General features: G+C 42.8%; 6 non-coding genes across 6 annotated transcripts; all 6 read right to left on the minus strand.

Annotated features, from left to right (window-relative positions):
• Positions 1–5,863: 5,863 nt before the first annotated feature.
• On the minus strand, positions 5,864–6,026 carry LOC135032875 (U1 spliceosomal RNA). The gene has a single exon (XR_010228348.1). It is a non-coding gene; the product is annotated as a U1 spliceosomal RNA (small nuclear RNA).
• A 152-nt stretch (positions 6,027–6,178) lies between these two features.
• Positions 6,179–6,342, minus strand: LOC135032930 (U1 spliceosomal RNA). Its single transcript, XR_010228393.1, has one exon. It is a non-coding gene; the product is annotated as a U1 spliceosomal RNA (small nuclear RNA).
• Positions 6,343–17,336: 10,994 nt separating this feature from the next.
• LOC135032834 (U1 spliceosomal RNA) lies at positions 17,337–17,500 on the minus strand. The gene has a single exon (XR_010228313.1). It is a non-coding gene; the product is annotated as a U1 spliceosomal RNA (small nuclear RNA).
• A 150-nt stretch (positions 17,501–17,650) lies between these two features.
• On the minus strand, positions 17,651–17,814 carry LOC135032940 (U1 spliceosomal RNA). Its single transcript, XR_010228402.1, has one exon. It is a non-coding gene; the product is annotated as a U1 spliceosomal RNA (small nuclear RNA).
• A 674-nt stretch (positions 17,815–18,488) lies between these two features.
• Positions 18,489–18,651, minus strand: LOC135032876 (U1 spliceosomal RNA). Its single transcript, XR_010228349.1, has one exon. It is a non-coding gene; the product is annotated as a U1 spliceosomal RNA (small nuclear RNA).
• Positions 18,652–18,803: 152 nt separating this feature from the next.
• LOC135032917 (U1 spliceosomal RNA) lies at positions 18,804–18,967 on the minus strand. The gene has a single exon (XR_010228381.1). It is a non-coding gene; the product is annotated as a U1 spliceosomal RNA (small nuclear RNA).
• Between the last annotated feature and the right edge of the window lie 6,184 nt (positions 18,968–25,151).

Consider the following 25,151-nt stretch of genomic DNA (forward strand, 5'->3'; position numbering starts at 1 on the left):
CAAAATGAAAGACATACACCGTGTTGCCCAAACTCCTTATACTCACACCCATTACGAGCACGTAGTTAAACGGCACCTGATAGAAAGAACAGAGCACCCGGCCTCTGACATGATCCATGAATCCACCGGGATTCAGTTTCTACTTGCGTTAGACCTCACTCGCACCGCCAGAGGAGTGTTGAATTATAAATACATATCTGCGCTCGCAAATTTGTTAGACAATATCACAGAAATGTATGATGACACGTTTAGGTATACTGGAAGAGAACTTCAAGCTTATAAAACAGAACTAGTTCAGCATAGAATGATTCTCAATTATCTCACAGCAGTAACAGGTGGATATTGTGTCACACTGGCAACGCAGTACGGCGTGAAATGCTGCACATATATAACGAATAGTACCGAGGACCCGGTCGAGGTCATAGACCAAAAGATGGACGATATTCTCCAATTGAAGTGGGAATTTCGCAGGAGACACAATCTCACCCTTGCTGCTGTGAGTAATGAGCTGACTAGTTGGGTGTCATGGTTGAACCCGCGAAATTGGTTCTCCGGTTTAGGAGAATGGGCTCAAGGAGTTATAATGGATGTAGGGAAGTTTCTCCTATGTATCTTAGGTGTTATCATAACGATTGGCTTGATATTTAGATGCGGTCAGGCTTTAACGAAGTGCAAACGAAGTACCAGGGTGATGAGTTTAAGGAGTGAGGAAATTGTAATGCGATTTCTACGGTCCGTTTCTTTCACCTGTTTTTCCGTTTTCCTCTGAGGTAAAAAGACCCACTTGGACGAGGAATTTGATGAGCCGATATACAGACAACAGATGGATTAAAGAAGAAGTTTTGACAACCTTATACACAGATTTTTGATGAACTATGCCATAGATCCCCAGTTTCCCTAGAAATTTTAAAATTACTCTAGCCCAACACTTTTGTAAATCTATGGACATTGACAAAGCTTTTTGCTCGCACCTTATGGGCAAAAGCACAAAGAAGACTGCATTCAACAGACACCAAACAAGACCTCAATCGACGAATGTTCATTAACCTGACATAGAATACCACTGCATTTACCGTAACTATGTATTTTCTTCATCTCTACAACCTTCAGGTAATTACACACATAGTATAGGGAATACAGGCACAGATATCAGCAATCACATATTCCCCCATTCATGTATCATCAACTAAAATGTGCTCCCCATTTTTGTTACAACCAAAATCCGAAAAAAGCTCGGTAAAGTTTGACAGCCCATCCACAGACCCGTACCACGGGATAAGAAGGAATTCAAATGTATACTTCGCAATACCTCAAAGCTTGATTTAAAACACGTACGGCACGATGATACATGACCCCCCAAACATGGATTCATACACACATGCTTCTGCTATCTCACTAGGTCATACCCTTTTCCTACCTTCTCCTCTCCTCCCCTACCCAACCATGTAAATGTATTAACCCCTGACATATATTTTTCTCTTTTTGAAATGTTTTAGGAAGTGGCAGTTATTGTTGACTGCCAAAGGGTGGACTGTCAAAGTCAGAAAAATATCACGATGCACACTGCCATATTTGCACCTCATATGTGTCCCTGCTGCGCATGCGTGCGCTCTACCGTGCGTGCGCATACTCGCTGTTGCGGGCACCCGCAGGCGCACGGTATGCACATTTACGGTAGAGATTGTGTGCGTCTAGCGGGCGACTCTTTCGTTACATATTTTCACCATATAATGCATTTTGTAGATTATGGTCCCTTTGATAGATTCTGAAAGTTTAGTTAATGTAGTATGTTCCTGGACAGAGAGATCCCTCATTGTTTGATACGAAGGGTCAGACAGGAGTAATACAGTGGTGTTTAGTATCCATCGGAAGAGTATTTAATTAGCAATATTCCGGTGTTGGTTTGAAGCGGATCAATCGCTCGTGCGAATAGTTATGGACATAAGAAGTTTATGAACATTTACTGTATTTGCACTTACTTATCCATGCGGCGGGAAACCCAGTTTCCCTCCCACCTGAGCTGTTGGAAATAGTCACAGCCCACCTGTATGAATCAACCTATGACCTTTTGTTATAATGCGAAGACGAATTCCTGTGTCCAATGAACAATGAGATTGTAGGGACCATTGAATTGTATTGTGTGTGGGGCATAAATAGACAGGCCGATCACATCCAGCACTCACTCTTCATCGGTTATCATTGCTGAAAATCGGGAGCTGGATGTCCAGAGGCGCATGCGATCGTTTCCTTTGTGCGTAAGTTTTCTCCGTAATCATATTGTCTTTTCTTGTTATTATGGGCCATATCTTTCTCTCTCTCTCTTCTCTTTCTCTCATTTTCTCTTAAACGTACTTGTATTGTATTTACTGTGTAGTTACCTGGTTAGTTAGTCTATGTTATATTGTAGTGTATGACTTGTATTGTATTAATTCTTTTGCAAGTATAACATTCATAATATATATATTAGGCGTTGGACCCTAAGCACGGTATTTGTGTATTTCTTATAGTGTTAAGTATTCTCAGAGCGTCGGTGACGCTCGAACAGCTTTTGAGTTAATAAGGTTATACAGTGTTGCATTTACACCCTATCTCTACACTAAGGTTTTACAGCAAATTACATTGTTTGTGGTTTAGACATAAAGGTTTAACATTGTGAGCGTCGGCGCCGCTCGTGATCTCCTCGTGGTCTCGAGCGTCCGCTACGCTGATAGCGTAGCATTACGGTAGTCGCTCACCTATAAGTGTGCCCGATACCAACAGCGTATTCTCGTGAGCGTCTGTATCGCTCGAGCAGCCCGCTCCCGATACAGCGTCCGTTACGCTATAGCGAACCATTACGTTAGTCAGCAGCCAATAGCGTGCCTGCCTGTGATCTCTTGGCCGTGAGCGAACGTGACGCTTGAGCGTCTCGACCACGGCTAAGCGATTGTTACGCAACGAGCGTACCCTTACGGTACTCCATACGCAAATAGCGTACAGTGTTCTTAGACCTCACAAAGGGTTTTAAATAAGATAAATATTTAGCTTTATCAAAGCGCACTGTCAGCAGTGTTCATTCCGGGAGTGGACAACTGGGATGCAGACTTCCTCAGCAGACACGACCTACATCCAGGAGAGTGGGGACTCCATCAGGAAGTCTTCGCACAGATTGCAAGTCGGTGGGGACTGTTCCAGATAGACATGATGGCGTCCCGCCTCAACAAAAAGCTACAGAGGTATTGCAACAGGTCAAGAGACCCTCGGGCAGTAGCTGTAGACGCCCTAGTGACACCGTGGGTGTTCCGGTCGGTCTATGTATTTCCTCCTCTACCTCTCATACCCAAGGTGTTGATAATAGTAAGAAAAAGAGGAGTAAGAACAATTCTCATTGTTCCAGATTGGCCGCGAAGGACCTGGTATCCAGATCTGCAGGAAATGCTCACAGAAGATCCGTGGCCACTTCCTCTAAGACAGGACCTGTTGCAACAGGGGCCCTGTCTGTTCCAAGACTTACCGCGGCTGCGTTTGACGGCATGGCGGTTGAACGCCGGATCCTAGCGGAAAAGGGTATTCCAGATGAGGTCATTCCTACGCTAATAAAGGCTAGGAAGGACGTGACATCTAAACATTATCACTGTATATGGCGAAAATATGTTTCTTTGTGTGAGGCCAGGAATGCTCATACGTAAGAATTCCACCTGGGCCACTTCCTTCACTTCCTACAAACTGGAGTGAATTTGGGCCTAAAATTAGGCTCTATTAAGGTTCAGATTTTGGCCTTATCCATTTTCTTTCAAAAGGAATTGGCCTCTCTTCCTGAAGTAAGTACAAACTTTTGTGAAGGGAGTACTGCATATTCAGCCTCCTTTTGTACCTCCGGTGGTCCCTTGGGACCTTAACGTGGTGTTAAGGTTATGGTTTGAACCACTTAAAATGGTGGAGTTTAAATATCTCACTTGGAAGGTGGTCATGTTATTAGCCTTGGCTTCCGCTAGGCGAGTGTCGGAATTAGCAGCTTTATCACATAAAATCCCCTATCTGGTTTTCCATATGGATAGAGCGGAATTGCAGACCCGTCCTCAATTCCTGCTAAAAGTGGACTCATCCTTTCATATGAACCAACCTATTGTGGTGCCTGTGGCTACGCGTGACTTGGAGGATTCCGAGTCCCTTGATGTGGTCAGGGCTTTGAAAATTTACGTGGCCAGAACGGCTAGAGTCAGAAAAACAGAAGCACTGTTTGTCCTGTATGCAGCCAACAAGATTGGCACCCCTGCTTCAAATCAGACTATTGCTCTCTGGATCTGTAACACGATTCAGCAGGCGCATTCTATGGCGGGATTGCCGTTGCCTAATTCAGTCAAGGCCCATTCCACTAGGAAGGTGGGCTCTTCTTGGGCAGCTGCCCGGGGGTCTCGGCACTACAGCTGTGCCGAGCTGCTACTTGGTCGGGTTCAAACACCTTTGCAAAGTTCTATAAGTTTGATACCCTGGCTGAGGAGGACCTCCTGTTTGCTCAATCGGTGCTGCAGAGTCATCCGCAGGAGCCCGTTTGGGAGCTTTGGTATAATCCCCATGGTCCTTACGGAGTCCCCAGCATCTTTTAGGACGTAAGAGAAAATAAGATTTTAAACCTACCGGTAAATCTTTTTCTCGTAGTCCGTAGAGGATGCTGGGTGCCCGTCCCAAGTGCGGACTACTTCTGCAAGACTTGTATATAGTTATTGCTTACATAAGGGTTATATGTTAGTTTTCATCGGTCTTGGACTGATGCTATGTTGTTTTCATACTGTTAACTGGGTAGTATATCACAAGTTATACGGTGTGATTGGTGTGGCTGGTATGAATCTTGACCTTGGATTAACAAAAATCCTTTCCTCGTACTGTCCGTCTCCTCTGGGCACAGTTTCTCTAACTGAGGTATGGAGGAGGGGCATAGAGGGAGGAGCCAGTGCACACCCAGATCTAAAGTCTTTCTTAAAGTGCCCATGTCTGCTGCGGAGCCCGTCTATCCCCCATGGTCCTTACGGAGTCCCCATCATCCTCTACGGACTACGAGAGAAAAAATTTACCGGTAGGTTTAAAATGTTATTTTTTTCTCTGCAACCCACTGCTAAATTGTGCTTCCTAGCTGTTTTTTATAAAATCACTTAATTAAATCTGGGAGAACAATCTTCATGACAATAGTATCTCCTATGCAAAATAAGTATGATTTGGGATAGGGCTGGGGAGGGCCGTTGCTCAGGCACATCTCTGTCAAGTAAAGGAGATTCAACTGAGGCAGCACAAGGGAACTCTCATCTGGGGACAACAACTGCAGGGAGAACACATATTTTCAGATGAACATGGGGTGGCAGAAGGCTGCCTAATACTGAAGCACCCCCAAACAACAAACCAAATGCAACAACTAGTGCAAGCATTCCTGGGGGATGGCCTGCAGCAGATGGATTTGAATATGGTGATGTCATCCAAGCAGTGGGTCAAAGTTGGCTTCAACCCTCGTCTGCATATGAAAAGAGAAAAGGAGCGTGCAGGGCATGGAGGCCTTTTGTGGTGCTTGGATGACCCCTAGTTCGCATTAAGCACCCCCACCCTCCTTCGGTGTGGGGCTCATGTTGGCCATTCCCCAGCCCCTGAAGCATTCAAGCTGATTTCTTGCAGCAGCTGGGCACTGTAACAGCTCCAGAGCTGCTCTGTAAAGCAAGTAAAAGGGTGTGGGCCCTGCAGCACTACCTGTAGTTTGCATTGTGCATTGGGAGGCACATAGTAAGCAGACGGGAGGAGAAGTCAGGATAGTGCACAAGGGTATAGAAGGGAGGGGCTCAAGAAAAAAGAAGTGGAACCAGACAGCAAACTAGGCTGGAGAGAGACCTGAGACAAAGAGATCTGAATTACATGAGAGCCGACCAGGGAAAACTCAAATTATGCAGTCAAGTTTCCCACATTTGGGGAAATCGCAGGGGCAGCACACCCAGAGTGCAATGGGTGAGCCTTGCCCTGGGAGAAGCAACTTCATGATCATAGTATCTCACCTGGCAGGTAAGTAGGAGTTGGGCTAGAGCTGGGGAGGGTCGCTGCTCGGGCACCCCCCTGTCAAGTGAAGGAGATCCAACTGAGGCAGCACAAGGGAACTCTCGAAAGAAGAACAAGGCTAGAGGAAGATCTGAGACAAAGAAATCTGACTTTTACCAGAGCTGACCAGAGGAAAGCACAAACACAGTCCCCCACTACCACAAATAATGCAGTCGAGTTTCCCACATTTGGGGAAATCACAGGGGTCAGCATACCCAGAATGCAATGAATGAACCTAACCCTGGGAGAACAATCTTCATGACCATGGTATCTCCTATGCAAAATAAGTATGATTTGGGATAGGGCTGGGGAGGGCCGTTGCTCAGGCACATCTCTGTCAAGTAAGTTGCATTTGATTTGTTGTTTGGGGGTGCTTCAGTATTAGGCAGCCTTCTGCCCTACCATGTTCATCTGAAAATATGTGTTCTCCCTGCAGTTGTTGTCCCCAGATGAGAGTTCCCTTGTGCTGCCTCAGTTGAATCTCCTTTTGGAGAAGACCTCAATAAGATTGTAGCTGATCTGGCTACTGCTAAAACAGCTTGCCTACCTAGTATGACTCCTACCACGCAGAAGGCTAAAAGTACTTTTCTTGGCCCTTTCATCCTCCAGGTAAAGCGTACCCAAGGTCAGGCATACCCAAAGCAAGCTCATGTTTCCAGACCTGCCAAGCCCAGACTGAAGCAATCCTGGGCTGCCCATCAGCCTGCTTCCAAAACGGACAAGCCTGCCGCATGACGGTGCAGGCCTCCCTCTGGGGGATCCCAGGGTGGGGGGCCCGACTTCTAGGTTTGGCAAAGAAAGGTATAATTCTAAGCTAGAGAATTCTGTTTGGAGCTCACCTTGTACTTTGTGAAGAAATAATCAGCATTGTGGCTGAGCAGATACATGTAGTGTGTGGCTGCAAACTGCATGGATCTGCTGCGTTGTAATGCTGATTCTTTTTTTTTGCAAAGTACCAATAGCTTCATATAATGTTCACAATTTTTATGCAGGATCAAATAGCTCAATAGGTAGGGTGTTTGATTAGAATTCAACAGGTTATAGGTTTGAATCCTGGGTATGGTAGTTTGAGATGTGTTATTTAATAAAGTATGTTGTTCTGACTGCCGGCATCCTATCACCTGGGATATCATACTAAATAAATGGAGTTGATAAAAAAATTTTTTTTTTTTTTAACTAGGGACAATTTCCAGATACTTCTCTTTATAACTGAGATTGCCCCCTGGAACTTCACATCAGTTGACAACTATGCATGAGTGGGCAGTGCTTGCCCTGGATCTGTCCACCCATTTATGTGCCGCCATAAAATAAAGCATGACTAACAGTTATCCTGGGCGTACACTACACAATTATCTGTCAGGCTATCTATCCAGTCTGGATGGATGGAATGAAAATCTGGTAATGTATAGGAGCAAATGTCAATTAACCATTTGCTCCCAAACACTAGAAAAGTGGTCAAAAATGGTCATTACACAAATTGGTTAAACCCAAAATTTAACCAATTTGTTTAGGGGACCATTTTTGTCCATTTTTTAGTGTTTGAGAGTAAATCGTTGATGGTCATTTGCTCACATAGATAACCGGATTTCTATTCCAACCAGCCAGTGTTGGAGAGATGGTCTGCCAGATTACATAATGCATACCAGAGCCATAACTAGACTTTTTGGTGCCCTGTGACAGAGAATTATATGCCCTCCCCCCCATTTTTGCAATATGGACAAAAGGCGCATGCCTTGTGGGGAAGGGGCATAACAAGATTGGTCTCAGAGAAAGCACATGAGATATGAAGATAAATCTAGTATACTTGACACTCAATGGTTTGTGGTATTGCAGGGGTGCCCTCCTTAAATGCATATACAGTCACACATGGCATGTTTGTGTAAATGGCATATCAGCAGTCAGCACTAACTGGTGACATGCCATTTGTACAAGTAAGCCATGTGTGACTAATATATAAACATACTTTATTAAATAACACCTCAAACTATCATACCCAGGATTCAAACCTATAACCTGTTAAATTCTAATCAAACACCCTACCCATTGAGCTACTTGATCCTGCATCTATTCTAACCTCCAAAAACAGATTCAGTTGCATTTTCCAGCGTGTTTTGTTTGCGCCTTTGCAAATGTCTTACATCGACAAACTTATTTAGTACTATTTTGCAAATAGGGTTACATTGTCGCAACATTGTGTTCCCTAATTGCTTGATTTTTTAAATGCAAAAATTGATAAAGACACCTGATAATTGCTCTGTGGAGTCTTCTTTTGTGTCTACTTCTTATCTACATTTAATTCCCTACCTATAATCAAGGCATTTTTAAATGCTGGGTGCTGCCAGGACGTGAGGCCTACCTAGTCTTTAGATCTGAATTTGAATGTACTTGTGAACTAACTTAATTTCCTACTTCTAAACTCATTCCTAAATTCACTACTTACATTAATCCTGTAGTTGGGCATTTTGAGCCTTCAATTGTGGGCATTGTTTTGTGTCCAGACCAGCAGCTGGTGGTGTGCATTTGCTGGAAAGGCATCGAAGACCTCCGATATGCTGCATCTCCTGATGTGTGTCTGCCTCAAGTGGCTGTCAGCAAATGCATGCTAGACACCCCATTCCAAGCTGATTGTGACATCACGGAACATGCATCATAGAACAGGCATGCTAGAACATGGGTCTTCAACCTGCGACCCTCCAGCTGCTGTGGAACTACATATCCCAGCATGCCCTGCCTCAGTTTTAGCATACCTTAAAAGCAAAACTGTGGCAGGGCATGCTGGGATGTGTAGTTTCACAGCAGCTGGAGGGCCACAGGATGAAGACCCATGTGCTAGAACCAAACCGCAGGTACATTGAATGCTAGCAAGCTGAATGTTTAAATCCTTTTTGTTCCGCAGCATTCCAATGCGGAAGATTCCATGGAACCAGAGATTATTCCATTGAGAAGGACATGCTGCCTGGATGACTGCACTGTGCAAATTAAATCACGGAGCCAGTTGGCTTGTGGGTGGCTCTGGTGACTGGGTGGTTGGGTGGGCGGTGTGTCGGAGGTGGAGCACATGCAAATGAATGTGTATCATCCAGCTAGTGAGAGAGAAAACTCATGCAGGAGTGTGCCTGCTTGTCAGTGAGTTATGCACCTTGCCAGACGTCAAATCTACATGGAGCAACTGGAGGGGACAAGAGCAGGTTTGGAAAATATACACAGAAGAGCATATATGCTGGCGCATTCTCCATGATTGTGTCAGCTTATGTTTTGGTGCACTGCACTTTCCTCCACTAAGTTTTAGCCATTTTGTTTAAACGCAAGTGTAGTTGCTTCTCGCTCTTTTGGCTGTGATATTGTATTGTGGTTGAAGAGTCTGCTGGAGGGATTGTTTTCTTCATTGGCGAGAGACTGAAGATATTCCAGGATGGAAGGCTTGGGAACACTATCCGTTTTTCAGTTGTGGAAGAGTTGAAAGACCGGATTGGACTACATTCTATAGTAAAGGGTATCTTTGTATTTATTAATCCTCCCTTTATATGTGTCTGTCTTTCAATAAAGCTTTGGGCTTGTGATTCCGTCACCCTCTTACACTCCACACCCATAGCCTTATTAACTATTGTATTGTTTAAATGTATAGTGCAGTTCATGATTTATAGTGTAGGCTGACCTGTACTGTAGTTCTTGAACTGTACTATACCGACAGCATTTGTATTGTGTTTTGGCTGTGCTGCAACACAGTACTTATGTGTGTAATGTTTATGTATGTTTTTTTGCTTCTTTATGTCAATAAAGACTGCTTTTTCAATCCAATATCTGAAAACAATCAATGTTTATCTTTGATGGCAATAGAAGTGGTATGATATTTGCTGCTTTTGAAAGGCAATATCTGATATGTCCCCTATCTGGGAACCATATATTAAATGGCTTTTCAGAAAAGGGAGATGGGAGAAGAGCTTTCAGTACTTGTAGGACCGATGCACATTTCCTATTCTAGCCTCCAAAAACAGATTCAGTTGCATTTTCCAGCGTGTTTTGGATGCGCCTTTGCAAATGTCTTACATCGACAAACTTATTTAGTACTATTTTGCAAATAGGGTTACATTGTTGCAACATTGTGTTCCCTAATTGCTTGATTTTTTAAATGCAACAATTGATAAAAACACCTGATAACTGCTCTGCGGAGTCTTATTTTGTGTCTACTTCTTATCTACATTTAATTCCGTACCTCTAATCAAGGCATTTTTAAATGCTGGCGGCTGCCAGGACGTGAGGCCTACCTAGACTTTAGATCTGAATTTGAATGTACTTGTGAACTAACTTAATTTCCTACTTCTAAATTCATTCCTAAATTCACTACTTACATGAATCCTGTAGTTGGGCATTTTGGGACTTCGATTGTGGGCATTGTTTTGTGTCCAGACCAGCAGCAGGTGGTGTGCATTTGCTGGAAAGGCATCGAAGACCTCCGATATGCTGCATCTCCTGATGTGTGTCTCCCTCAAGTGGCTGTCAGCAAATGCCTGCTAGACACCCCATTCCAAGCTGATTGTGACATCACGGAACATGCATCATAGAACAGGCATGCTAAAACATGGGTCTTCAACCTGCGACCCTCCAGCTGCTGTGGAACTACACATCCCAGCATGCCCTGCCTCAGTTTTAGCATACCTTATAGCAAAACTGTGGCAGGGCGTGCTGGGATGTGTAGTTTCACAGCAGCTGGAGGGCCACAGGATGAAGACCCATGTGCTAGAGCCAAGCCGCAGGTACATTGAATGCTAGCAAGCTGAATATTTAAATCCTTTTTGTTCCACAGCATTCCAATGCGGAAGATTCCATGGAACCAGAGATCCTTCCATTGAGAAGGACATGCTGCCTGGATGACTACACTGTGCAAATTAAATCACGGAGCCAGTTGGTTTGTGGGTGGCTCTGGTGACTGGGTGGTTGGGTGGGTGGTGTGTCGGAGGTGGAGCACATGCAAATGATTGTGTATCATCCAGCTAGTGAGAGTGAAAACTCATGCAGGAGTGTGCCTGCTTGTCAGTGGGTTATGCACCTTGCCAGACGTTAAATCTACATAGAGCAGCTGGAGGGGACAAGAGCATGTTTGCAAAATATAGATAGAAGAGCATATATGCTGGCGCATTCTCCATGATTGTGTCAGCTTATGTTTTGGTGCACTGCACTTTCCTCCACTAAGTTTTAGCCATTTTTGTTAAGCTCAAGTGTAGTTGCTTCTCGGCCTTTTGGCTGTGATCTTGTATTGCGGTTGAAGGGTCTGCTGGAGGGAGGGATTGCTTTCTTCATTGGCGAAAGACCAAAGATATTCCAGGATGGAAGGCTTGGGAACACTATCTGTTTTTCAGTTGTGGAAGAGCACAGAGGTCGGATTGGACTACATTCTATAGTAAAGGATGTCTTTCTATTTATTAAACCTCCCCTTATATGTGTCAGTCTTTCAATAAAGCTTCGGGCTTGTGATTCCCTCACCCTCTTACACTCCACACCCATAGCCTTATTAACTGTTGTATTATTGTACAGTTTAAATGTATAGTGCAGTTCATGATTTATAGTGTAGGCTGGCCTGTGCTGTAGTTCTTGAACTGTACTATACCGTCAGCATTTCTATTGTGTTTTGGCTGTGCCGCAACGCGGTACTTATGTGTGTAATGTTTATGTATGTTTTTTTGCTTCTTTATGTGCATCGGTCCTACAAGTAATGAAAGCTCTTCTCCCATCTCCCTTTTCTGAAAAGCCATTTAATATATGGTTCCCAGATAGGGGACATATCAGATATTGGATTTCAAAAGCATCAAATATCATACCACTTTTATTGCCATCAAAGATAAACATTGATTGTTTTCAGATATTGGCTTGAAAAAGCAGTCTTTATTGACATAAAAAAAAAACATACATAAACATTGCACACATAAATACAGTGTTGCAGCACAGCCAAAACACAATACAAATGCTGACGGTATAGTACAGTTCAAGAACTACAGCACAGGCCAGTCTACACTATAAATCATGAACTGCACTATACATTTAAAGTATACAATAATACAACAGTTAATAAGGCTATGGGTGTGGAGTGTAAGAGGGTGAGGGATTCACAAAACCGAAGCTTTATTGTAACACAGACACATATAAGGGGAGGGTCAATAAATAGAAAGATATCCTTTACTATAGAATGTAGTCCAATCCGACCTCTGTGCTCTTCCACAACTGAAAAACAGATAGTGTTCCCAAGCCTTCCATCCTGGAATATCTTTGGTCTTTCGCCAATGAAGAAAACAATCCCTCCCTCCAGCAGACCCTTCAACCACGATACAAGATCACAGCCAAAAGGCCGAGAAGCAACTACACTTGAGCTTAACAAAAATGGCTAAAACTTAGTGGAGGAAAGTGCAGTGCACCAAAACATAAGCTGACACAATCATGGAGAATGCGCCAGCATATATGCTCTTCTATCTATATTTTGCAAACCTGCTCTTGTCCCCTCCAGCTGCTCTATGTAGATTTAACGTCTGGCAAGGTGCATAACCCACTGACAAGCAGGAACACTCCTGCATGAGTTTTCTCTCTCACTAGCTGGATGATACACAATCATTTGCATGCGCTCCACTTCCGACACACCACCCACCCAACCACCCAGTCACCAGAGCCACCCACAAGCCAACTGGCTCCGTGATTTAATTTGCACAGTGTAGTCATCCAGGCAGCATGTCCTTCTCAATGGAAGGATCTCTGGTTCCATGGAATCTTCCGCATTGGAATGCTGCGGAACAAAAAGGATTTAAATATTCAGCTTGCTAGCATTCAATGTACCTGCGGCTTGGCTCTAGCACATGGGTCTTCATCCTGTGGCCCTCCAGCTGCTGTGAAACTACACATCCCAGCATGCCCTGCCACAGTTTTGCTATTAAGGTATGCTAAAACTGAGGCAGGGCATGCTGGGATGTGTAGTTCCACAGCAGCTGGAGGGTCGCAGGTTGAAGACCCATGTTTTAGCATGCCTGTTCTATGATGCATGTTCCATGATGTCACAATCAGCTTGGAATGGGGTGTCTAGCAGGCATTTGCTGACAGCCACTTGAGGGAGACACACATCAGGAGATGCAGCATATCGGAGGTCTTCTATGCCTTTCCAGCAAATGCACACCACCTGCTGCTGGTCTGGACACAAAACAATGCCCACAATCGAAGTCCCAAAATGCCCAACTACAGGATTCATGTAAGTAGTGAATTTAGGAATGAATTTAGAAGTAGGAAATTAAGTTAGTTCACAAGTACATTCAAATTCAGATCTAAAGACTAAACACAAAACACAAAATAAGACTCCACAGAGCAATTATCAGGTGTCTTTATCAATTGTTGCATTTAAAAAATCAAGCAATTAGGGAACACAATGTTGCGACAATGTAACCCTATTTGCAAAATAGTACTAAATAAGTTTGTCGATGTAAGACATTTGCAAAGGCGCAAACAAAACACGCTGGAAAATGCAACTGAATCTGTTTTTGGAGGTTAGAAAAGATGCAGGATCAAGTAGCTCCATGGGTAGGGTGTTTGATTAGAATTCAACAGGTTATAGGTTTGAATCCTGGGTATGATAGTTTGAGGTGTTATTTAATAAAGCATGTTTATATATTAGTCACACATGGCTTACTTGTACAAATGGCATGTCACCAGTTAGTGCTGACTGCTGATATGCCATTTGCACTAAAACAAATTAAAATGGTAAAAGTTATTGTACTTTAAGTAAAAATAAAAGCTAAAATATCAATCCCAGTTTTGGATTACTTTAATGAACAAAAAAAAAATGCATATAGCAAAGGATAGTTTCAATCTGCCTACCTCTGGGTTATGGACCCAGCATGCTTCCATTACAGTACTCTGCTGCACATGTAAGTGCAAGAGATCCTGAAGCACTCACTCATCATGGGAAAGTACCAATGTGTTTCTTCATTGGTTGATGGAAGAAACATCTTACAAAAACTCTCCACATTATTGACTTTTTAAAATGTTTCTAGGAATCGTTCTAGATGAATGCTTATTAGCCTTTGTCAGTATGGACTTTTACAAAGTGTTGCTGTGGCGCAATCAGTTACTGTGTAAGGCTATTAACCAAAAGGTTGGTGGTTCAATCCCACCCAGGGACGTAATTGACCTTGTTATCAGATTTTGGTGATCTTTATGTAGACAAGTGAAAATTTCAAACCCCCTCTTATGGTGTAGGGTACCTGGCCTTCTCTGATGTAATCAGAGTTAGATTTGATTCAGTGATTTTATAAAAACAGCTAGGAAGCACAATTTAGCAGTGGGTTGCAGAGAAAAAGAAATATGCTGGCAAAAAAAATCCAATTGAGTGATTAAACAGCTTTTCATTTTCTGGCTTTATTTTTATGCTAACAAATTTGTTCTCTGAAAAGTGTCCACAAAGCCAAGTTTCTGATTAACACATTTGTAGGGATGGTTTTTAACCTATTACTAAATTAAACTTGCTTCATTGGAAAGGCAGCAAGATGCATCCTCATTTCAATATCTACTGAAATAATACAGGTTGACACCAGGAAACATTAACGCCACTGCATCCTTTGTGCTTTCTCATGTGGAAGTCTGTTTAATGTGAAAACAAGGTGATATCTAATTAGCACACAGGTAAGGAATTAAGAAAATCTTTATTTAAGGGTGAAGATGTTTCTCACAAAATCGTTGCCCCAATGCATCATTGAAATTCAAGCTGGAAAGATGATTTTAATATATCACTTGTACATTTTGTATTGCTCTTCTGGTGACAATGTAGTTTGTTTTTGTCAATTACCATTTTAATAATCGGGTAAAGAAAATTAAGTGGATTTTTGAAAGAAAACAATACTGTCAATATACTATTAAAACAAATGAAAATGGTAAAAGTTATTGTACTTTAAGTAAAAATAAAAGAGCAAAAATATCAATCCCAGTTTTGGATTACTTTAATTAACAAAAAAAAAAATGCATATAGCAGAGGATAGTTTCAATCTGCCTACCTCTGGGCTATGGACCCAGCATGCTTCCATTACAGTACTCTGCTGCACATGTAATTGCAAGAGATCCTGAAGCACTCACTCATCATGGGAAAGTACCAATGTGTTTCTTCATTGGTTGATGGAAGAAACATCTTACAAAAACTCTCCAGATTATTGACTATTTAAAGTTTTTCTAGGAAACGTTCTAGATGAATGCTTATTAGCCTTTGTCAGTATGTACTTTTGCAAAGTGTCGCTGTGGCGCAATCAGTTAGTGTGTACAGCTATTAACCAAAAGGTTGGTGGTTCAATCCCACCGAGGGATGTAATTGACCTTGTTATCAGATTTTGGTGATCTTTAAGTAGACAAGTCAAAATTTCAAAAACCCCTGTTATGGTGTAGGGTACCTGGCCTTCTCTGATGTAATCAGAGTTAGATTTGATTCAGTGATTTTATAAAAACAGCTAGGAAGCACAATTTAGCAGTGGTTTGCAGAGAAAAAGAAATATGCTGGCAAAAAAATCAAATTGAGTGATTAAGCAGCTCTTCATTTTCTGGCTTTATTTTTATGCTAACAAATTTGTTCTCTGAAAAGTGTCCACAAAGCCAAGTATCTGATTAACATCTTTGTAGGGATGGTTTTTCACCTATTACTAAATTAAACTTGCTTCATTGGAAAGGCAGCAAGATGCATCCTCATTTCAATATCTACTGAAATAATACAGGTTGACACCAGGAAACATTAACGCCACTGCATCCTTGCTGCTTTCTCATGTGGAAGTCTGTTTAATGTGAAAACAAGGTGATATCTAATTAGCACACAGGTAAGGAATTAAGAAAATCTTTATTTAAGGGTGAAGATGTTTCTCACAAAATCGTTGCCCCAATGCATCATTGAAATTCAAGCTGGAAAGATGATTTTAATATATCACTTGTACATTTTGTATTGCTCTTCTGGTGACAATGTAGTTTGTTTTTGTCAATTACCATTTTAATAATAGGGTAAAGAAAATTAAGTGGATTTTTGAAAGAAAACAATACTGTCAATATACTATTAAAACAAATTAAAATGGTAAAAGTTATTGTACTTTAAGTAAAAATAAAAGAGCAAAAATATCAATCCCAGTTTTGGATTACTTTAATTAACAAAAAAAAAATGCATATAGCAGAGGATAGTTTCAATCTGCCTACCTCTGGGTTAAGGGGCCCAGCATGCTTCCATTGCAGTACTCTGCTGCACATGTAAGTGCAAGAGATCCTGAAGCACTCACTCATCATGGGAAAGTACCAATGCGTTTCTTCATTGGTTGATGGAAGAAACATCTTACAAAAACTCTCCAGATTATTGACTTTTTAAAGTTTTCTAGGAAACGTTCTAGATGAATGCTTATTAACCTTTGTCAGTATGTACTTTTGCAAAGTGTCTCGGTGGTGCAATCGGTTAGTGTGTTTGGTTATTAACCAAAGGGTTGGTGGTTCAATCCCACCCAGGGATGTTATTGACCTTGTCATCAGATTTTGGTGATCTTTAAGTAGACAAGTCAAAATTTCAAACCCCCTCTTATGGTGTAGGGTACCTGGCCTTCTCTGATGTAATCAGAGTTAGATTTGATTAAGTGATTTTATAAAAGAACAGCTAGGAAGCACAACTTAGCAGTGGGTTGCAGAGAAAAAGAAATACGCTTGCAGAAAAATCCAATTGAGTGATTAAACAGCTCTTCATTTTCTGGCTTTATTTTTATGCTAACTAATTTGTTCTTTGAAAAGTGTCCACAAAGCCAAGTATCTGATTAACACCTTTGTAGGGATGGTTTTTCACCTATTACTAAATTAAACTTGCTTCATTGGAAAGGCAGCAAGTGATGTCATCCAAGCAGTGGGTCAAAGTTGGCTTCAACCCTCGTCTGCTTATGAAAAGAGAAAAGGGATATGCAGGGCATGGCGGCCTTTTGCGACGCTTGGATGACCCCTAGTTCGCATTAAACACCCCCACCCTCCTTCGGTGTGGGGCTCATGTTGGCCATGCCCCAGCCCCTGAAGCATTCAAGCTGATTTCTTGCAGCAGCTGGGTACTGTAACAGCTCCAGAGCTGCTCTGTAAGGCAAGTAAAAGGGTGTGGGCCCTGCAGCACTACCTGTAGTTTGCATTGTGCATTGGAAGGCACAAAGTAAGCAGACGGGAGGAGAAGTCAGGATAGTGCACAAGGTTATAGAAGGGAGGGGCTCAAGAAAAGAGAAGTGGAAACAGACAGCATACTAGGCTGGAGAGAGACCTGAGACAAAGAGATCTGAATTATACGAGAGCCGTCCAGGGGAAACACAAATTATGCAGTCAAGTTTCCCACATTTGGGGAAATCGCAAGGGGCAGCACACCCAGAGTGCAATGGGTGAGCCTTGCCCTGGGAGAAGCACCTTCATGATCATAGTATCTCACCTGGCAGGTTAGTAGGAGTTGGGCTAGAGCTGGGGAGGGTCGCTGCTCGGGCACTACCTTTCAAGTGAAGGAGATCCAACTGAGGCAGCACAAGGGAACTCTCAAAAGAAGAACAAGGCTAGAGGAAGATCTGAGACAAAGAAATCTGACTTTACCAGAGCTGACCAGAGGAAAGCACAAACACAGTCCACCACTACCACAAATAATGCAGTCGAGTTTCCCACATTTGGGGAAATCACAGGGGTCAGCATACCCAGAATGCAATGAATGAACCTCACCCTGGGAAAACAATCTTCATGACAATAGTATCTCCTATGCAAAATAAGTATGATTTGGGATAGAGCTGGGGAGGGCCGCTGCTCAGGCACATCTCTGTCAAGTAAAGGAGATTCAACTGAGGCAGCACAAGGGAACTCTCATCTGGGGACAACAACTGCAGGGAGAACACATATTTTCAGATGAACATGGGGTGGCAGAAGGCTGCCTAATACTGAAGCACCCCCAAACAACAAACCAAATGCAACAACTAGTGCAAGCATTCCTGGGGGATGGCCTGCAGCAGATGGATTTGAATATGGTGATGTCATCCAAGCAGTGGGTCAAAGGTGGCTTCAACCCTTGTCTGCATATGAAAAGAGAAAAGGAGCGTGCAGGGCATGGAGGCCTTTTGTGGTGCTTGGATGACCCCTAGTTGGCATTAAGCACCCCCACCCTCCTTCGGTGTGGGGCTCATGTTGGCCATTCCCCAGCCCCTGAAGCATTCAAGCTGATTTCTTGCAGCAGCTGGGCACTGTAACAGCTCCAGAGCTGCTCTGTAAAGCAAGTAAAAGGGTGTGGGCCCTGCAGCACTACCCGTAGTTTGCATTGTGCATTGGGAGGCACAAAGTAAGCAGACGGGAGGAGAAGTCAGGATAGTGCACAAGGGTATAGAAGGGAGGGGCTCAAGAAAAAAGAAGTGGAACCAGACAGCAAACTAGGCTGGAGAGAGACCTGAGACAAAGAGATCTGAATTACATGAGAGCCGACCAGGGAAAACTCAAATTATGCAGTCAAGTTTCCCACATTTGGGGAAATCGCAGGGGCAGCACACCCAGAGTGCAATGGGTGAGCCTTGCCCTGGGAGAAGCAACTTCATGATCATAGTATCTCACCTGGCAGGTAAGTAGGAGTTGGGCTAGAGCTGGGGAGGGTCGCTGCTCGGGCACCCCCCTGTCAAGTGAAGGAGATCCAACTGAGGCAGCACAAGGGAACTCTCGAAAGAAGAACAAGGCTAGAGGAAGATCTGAGACAAAGAAATCTGAATTTTACCAGAGCTGACCAGAGGAAAGCACAAATACAGTCCCCCACTACCACAAATAATGCAGTCGAGTTTCCCACATTTGGGGAAATCACAGGGGTCAGCATACCCAGAATGCAATGAATGAACCTAACCCTGGGAGAACAATCTTCATGACCATGGTATCTCCTATGCAAAATAAGTATGATTTGGGATAGGGCTGGGGAGGGCCGTTGCTCAGGCACATCTCTGTCAAGTAAGTTGCATTTGATTTGTTGTTTGGGGGTGCTTCAGTATTAGGCAGCCTTCTGCCCTACCATGTTCATCTGAAAATATGTGTTCTCCCTGCAGTTGTTGTCCCCAGATGAGAGTTCCCTTGTGCTGCCTCAGTTGAATCTCCTTTTGGAGAAGACCTCAATAAGATTGTAGCTGATCTGGCTACTGCTAAAACAGCTTGCCTACCTAGTATGACTCCTACCACGCAGAAGGCTAAAAGTACTTTTCTTGGCCCTTTCATCCTCCAGGTAAAGCGTACCCAAGGTCAGGCATACCCAAAGCAAGCTCATGTTTCCAGACCTGCCAAGCCCAGACTGAAGCAATCCTGGGCTGCCCATCAGCCTGCTTCCAAAACGGACAAGCCTGCCGCATGACGGTGCAGGCCTCCCTCTGGGGGATCCCAGGGTGGGGGGCCCGACTTCTAGGTTTGGCAAAGAAAGGTATAATTCTAAGCTAGAGAATTCTGTTTGGAGCTCACCTTGTACTTTGTGAAGAAATAATCAGCATTGTGGCTGAGCAGATACATGTAGTGTGTGGCTGCAAACTGCATGGATCTGCTGCGTTGTAATGCTGATTCTTTTTTTTTGCAAAGTACCAATAGCTTCATATAATGTTCACAATTTTTATGCAGGATCAAATAGCTCAATAGGTAGGGTGTTTGATTAGAATTCAACAGGTTATAGGTTTGAATCCTGGGTATGGTAGTTTGAGATGTGTTATTTAATAAAGTATGTTGTTCTGACTGCCGGCATCCTATCACCTGGGATATCATACTAAATAAATGGAGTTGATCAAATTTTTTTTTTTTTTTTAACTAGGGACAATTTCCAGATACTTCCCTTTATAACTGAGATTGCCCCCTGGAACTTCACATCAGTTGACAACTATGCATGAGTGGGCAGTGCTTGCCCTGGATCTGTCCACCCATTTATGTGCCGCCATAAAATAAAGCATGACTAACAGTTATCCTGGGCGTACACTACACAATTATCTGTCAGGCTATCTATCCAGTCTGGATGGTTGGAATGAAAATCTGGTAATGTATAGGAGCAAATGTCAATTAACCATTTGCTCCCAAACACTAGAAAAGTGGTCAAAAATGGTCATTACACAAATTGGTTAAACCCAAAATTTAACCAATTTGTTTAGGGGACCATTTTTGTCCATTTTTTAGTGTTTGAGAGTAAATCGTTGATGGTCATTTGCTCACATAGATAACCGGATTTCTATTCCAACCAGCCAGTGTTGGAGAGATGGTCTGCCAGATTACATAATGCATACCAGAGCCATAACTAGACTTTTTGGTGCCCTGTGACAGAGAATTATATGCCCTCCCCCCCATTTTTGCAATATGGACAAAAGGCGCATGCCTTGTGGGGAAGGGGCATAACAAGATTGGTCTCAGAGAAAGCACATGAGATATGAAGATATATCTAGTATACTTGACACTCAATGGTTTGTGGTATTGCAGGGGTGCCCTCCTTAAATGCATATACAGTCACACATGGCATGTTTGTGTAAATGGCATATCAGCAGTCAGCACTAACTGGTGACATGCCATTTGTACAAGTAAGCCATGTGTGACTAATATATAAACATACTTTATTAAATAACACCTCAAACTATCATACCCAGGATTCAAACCTAAAACCTGTTAAATTCTAATCAAACACCCTACCCATTGAGCTACTTGATCCTGCATCTATTCTAACCTCCAAAAACAGATTCAGTTGCATTTTCCAGCGTGTTTTGTTTGCGCCTTTGCAAATGTCTTACATCGACAAACTTATTTAGTACTATTTTGCAAATAGGGTTACATTGTCGCAACATTGTGTTCCCTAATTGCTTGATTTTTTAAATGCAAAAATTGATAAAGACACCTGATAATTGCTCTGTGGAGTCTTCTTTTGTGTCTACTTCTTATCTACATTTAATTCCCTACCTATAATCAAGGCATTTTTAAATGCTGGGTGCTGCCAGGACGTGAGGCCTACCTAGTCTTTAGATCTGAATTTGAATGTACTTGTGAACTAACTTAATTTCCTACTTCTAAATTCATTCCTAAATTCACTACTTACATTAATCCTGTAGTTGGGCATTTTGAGCCTTCAATTGTGGGCATTGTTTTGTGTCCAGACCAGCAGCTGGTGGTGTGCATTTGCTGGAAAGGCATCGAAGACCTCCGATATGCTGCATCTCCTGATGTGTGTCTGCCTCAAGTGGCTGTCAGCAAATGCATGCTAGACACCCCATTCCAAGCTGATTGTGACATCACGGAACATGCATCATAGAACAGGCATGCTAGAACATGGGTCTTCAACCTGCGACCCTCCAGCTGCTGTGGAACTACATATCCCAGCATGCCCTGCCTCAGTTTTAGCATACCTTAAAAGCAAAACTGTGGCAGGGCATGCTGGGATGTGTAGTTTCACAGCAGCTGGAGGGCCACAGGATGAAGACCCATGTGCTAGAACCAAACCGCAGGTACATTGAATGCTAGCAAGCTGAATGTTTAAATCCTTTTTGTTCCGCAGCATTCCAATGCGGAAGATTCCATGGAACCAGAGATTATTCCATTGAGAAGGACATGCTGCCTGGATGACTGCACTGTGCAAATTAAATCACGGAGCCAGTTGGCTTGTGGGTGGCTCTGGTGACTGGGTGGTTGGGTGGGCGGTGTGTCGGAGGTGGAGCACATGCAAATGAATGTGTATCATCCAGCTAGTGAGAGAGAAAACTCATGTAGGAGTGTGCCTGCTTGTCAGTGAGTTATGCACCTTGCCAGACGTCAAATCTACATGGAGCAACTGGAGGGGACAAGAGCAGGTTTGGAAAATATAGACAGAAGAGCATATATGCTGGCGCATTCTCCATGATTGTGTCAGCTTATGTTTTGGTGCACTGCACTTTCCTCCACTAAGTTTTAGCCATTTTGTTTAAACGCAAGTGTAGTTGCTTCTCGCTCTTTTGGCTGTGATATTGTATTGTGGTTGAAGAGTCTGCTGGAGGGATTGTTTTCTTCATTGGCGAGAGACTGAAGATATTCCAGGATGGAAGGCTTGGGAACACTATCCGTTTTTCAGTTGTGGAAGAGTTGAAAGACCGGATTGGACTACATTCTATAGTAAAGGGTATCTTTGTATTTATTAATCCTCCCTTTATATGTGTCTGTCTTTCAATAAAGCTTTGGGCTTGTGATTCCGTCACCCTCTTACACTCCACACCCATAGCCTTATTAACTATTGTATTGTTTAAATGTATAGTGCAGTTCATGATTTATAGTGTAGGCTGACCTGTGCTGTAGTTCTTGAACTGTACTATACCGACAGCATTTGTATTGTGTTTTGGCTGTGCTGCAACACAGTACTTATGTGTGTAATGTTTATGTATGTTTTTTTGCTTCTTTATGTCAATAAAGACTGCTTTTTCAATCCAATATCTGAAAACAATCAATGTTTATCTTTGATGGCAATAGAAGTGGTATGATATTTGCTGCTTTTGAAAGGCAATATCTGATATGTCCCCTATCTGGGAACCATATATTAAATGGCTTTTCAGAAAAGGGAGATGGGAGAAGAGCTTTCAGTACTTGTAGGACCGATGCACATTTCCTATTCTAGCCTCCAAAAACAGATTCAGTTGCATTTTCCAGCGTGTTTTGGATGCGCCTTTGCAAATGTCTTACATCGACAAACTTATTTAGTACTATTTTGCAAATAGGGTTACATTGTTGCAACCTAATTGCTTGATTTTTTAAATGCAACAATTGATAAAAACACCTGATAACTGCTCTGCGGAGTCTTATTTTGTGTCTACTTCTTATCTACATTTAATTCCGTACCTCTAATCAAGGCATTTTTAAATGCTGGCGGCTGCCAGGACGTGAGGCCTACCTAGACTTTAGATCTGAATTTGAATGTACTTGTGAACTAACTTAATTTCCTACTTCTAAATTCATTCCTAAATTTACTACTTACATGAATCCTGTAGTTGGGCATTTTGGGACTTCGATTGTGGGCATTGTTTTGTGTCCAGACCAGCAGCAGGTGGTGTGCATTTGCTGGAAAGGCATCGAAGACCTCCGATATGCTGCATCTCCTGATGTGTGTCTCCCTCAAGTGGCTGTCAGCAAATGCCTGCTAGACACCCCATTCCAAGCTGATTGTGACATCACGGAACATGCATCATAGAACAGGCATGCTAAAACATGGGTCTTCAACCTGCGACCCTCCAGCTGCTGTGGAACTACACATCCCAGCATGCCCTGCCTCAGTTTTAGCATACCTTATAGCAAAACTGTGGCAGGGCATGCTGGGATGTGTAGTTTCACAGCAGCTGGAGGGCCACAGGATGAAGACCCATGTGCTAGAGCCAAGCCGCAGGTACATTGAATGCTAGCAAGCTGAATATTTAAATCCTTTTTGTTCCGCAGCATTCCAATGCGGAAGATTCCATGGAACCAGAGATCCTTCCATTGAGAAGGACATGCTGCCTGGATGACTACACTGTGCAAATTAAATCACGGAGCCAGTTGGTTTGTGGGTGGCTCTGGTGACTGGGTGGTTGGGTGGGTGGTGTGTCGGAGGTGGAGCACATGCAAATGATTGTGTATCATCCAGCTAGTGAGAGTGAAAACTCATGCAGGAGTGTGCCTGCTTGTCAGTGGGTTATGCACCTTGCCAGACGTTAAATCTACATAGAGCAGCTGGAGGGGACAAGAGCAGGTTTGCAAAATATAGATAGAAGAGCATATATGCTGGCGCATTCTCCATGATTGTGTCAGCTTATGTTTTGGTGCACTGCACTTTCCTCCACTAAGTTTTAGCCATTTTTGTTAAGCTCAAGTGTAGTTGCTTCTCGGCCTTTTGGCTGTGATCTTGTATTGTGGTTGAAGGGTCTGCTGGAGGGAGGGATTGCTTTCTTCATTGGCGAAAGACCAAAGATATTCCAGGATGGAAGGCTTGGGAACACTATCCGTTTTTCAATTGTGGAAGAGTTGAAAGACCGGATTGGACTACATTCTATAGTAAAGGATGTCTTTCTATTTATTAATCCTCCCCTTATATGTGTCAGTCTTTCAATAAAGCTTCGGGCTTGTGATTCCGTCACCCTCTTACACTCCACACCCATAGCCTTATTAACTGTTGTATTATTGTACAGTTTAAATGTATAGTGCAGTTCATGATTTATAGTGTAGGCTGGCCTGTGCTGTAGTTCTTGAACTGTACTATACCGTCAGCATTTCTATTGTGTTTTGGCATTGCCGCAACGCGGTACTTATGTGTGTAATGTTTATGTATGTTTTTTTGCTTCTTTATGTGCATCGGTCCTACAAGTACTGAAAGCTCTTCTCCCATCTCCCTTTTCTGAAAAGCCATTTAATATATGGTTCCCAGATAGGGGACATATCAGATATTGCCTTTCAAAAGCATCAAATATCATACCACTTTTATTGCCATCAAAGATAAACATTGATTGTTTTCAGATATTGGCTTGAAAAAGCAGTTTTTATTGACATTAAAAAAACATACATAAACATTACACACATAAGTACAGTGTTGCAGCACAGCCAAAACACAATACAAATGCTGACGGTATAGTACAGTTCCAGAACTACAGCACAGGCCAGCCTACACTATAAATCATGAACTGCACTATACATTTAAACTATACAATAATACAACAGTTAATAAGGCTATGGGTGTGGAGTGTAAGAGGGTGAGGGATTCACAAAACCGAAGCTTTATTGTAACACAGACACATATAAGGGGAGGGTCAATAAATAGAAAGATATCCTTTACTATAGAATGTAGTCCAATCCGACCTCTGTGCTCTTCCACAACTGAAAAACAGATAGTATTCCCAAGCCTTCCATCCTGGAATATCTTTGGTCTTTCGCCAATGAAGAAAACAATCCCTCCCTCCAGCAGACCCTTCAACCACGATACAAGATCACAGCCAAAAGGCCGAGAAGCAACTACACTTGAGCTTAACAAAAATGGCTAAAACTTAGTGGAGGAAAGTGCAGTGCACCAAAACATAAGCTGACACAATCATGGAGAATGCGCCAGCATATATGCTCTTCTATCTATATTTTGCAAACCTGCTCTTGTC

The sequence above is a fragment of the Pseudophryne corroboree genome, unplaced genomic scaffold (genome assembly GCF_028390025.1).
Source record: "Pseudophryne corroboree isolate aPseCor3 unplaced genomic scaffold, aPseCor3.hap2 scaffold_555, whole genome shotgun sequence".
Lineage (NCBI taxonomy): Eukaryota > Metazoa > Chordata > Amphibia > Anura > Myobatrachidae > Pseudophryne > Pseudophryne corroboree.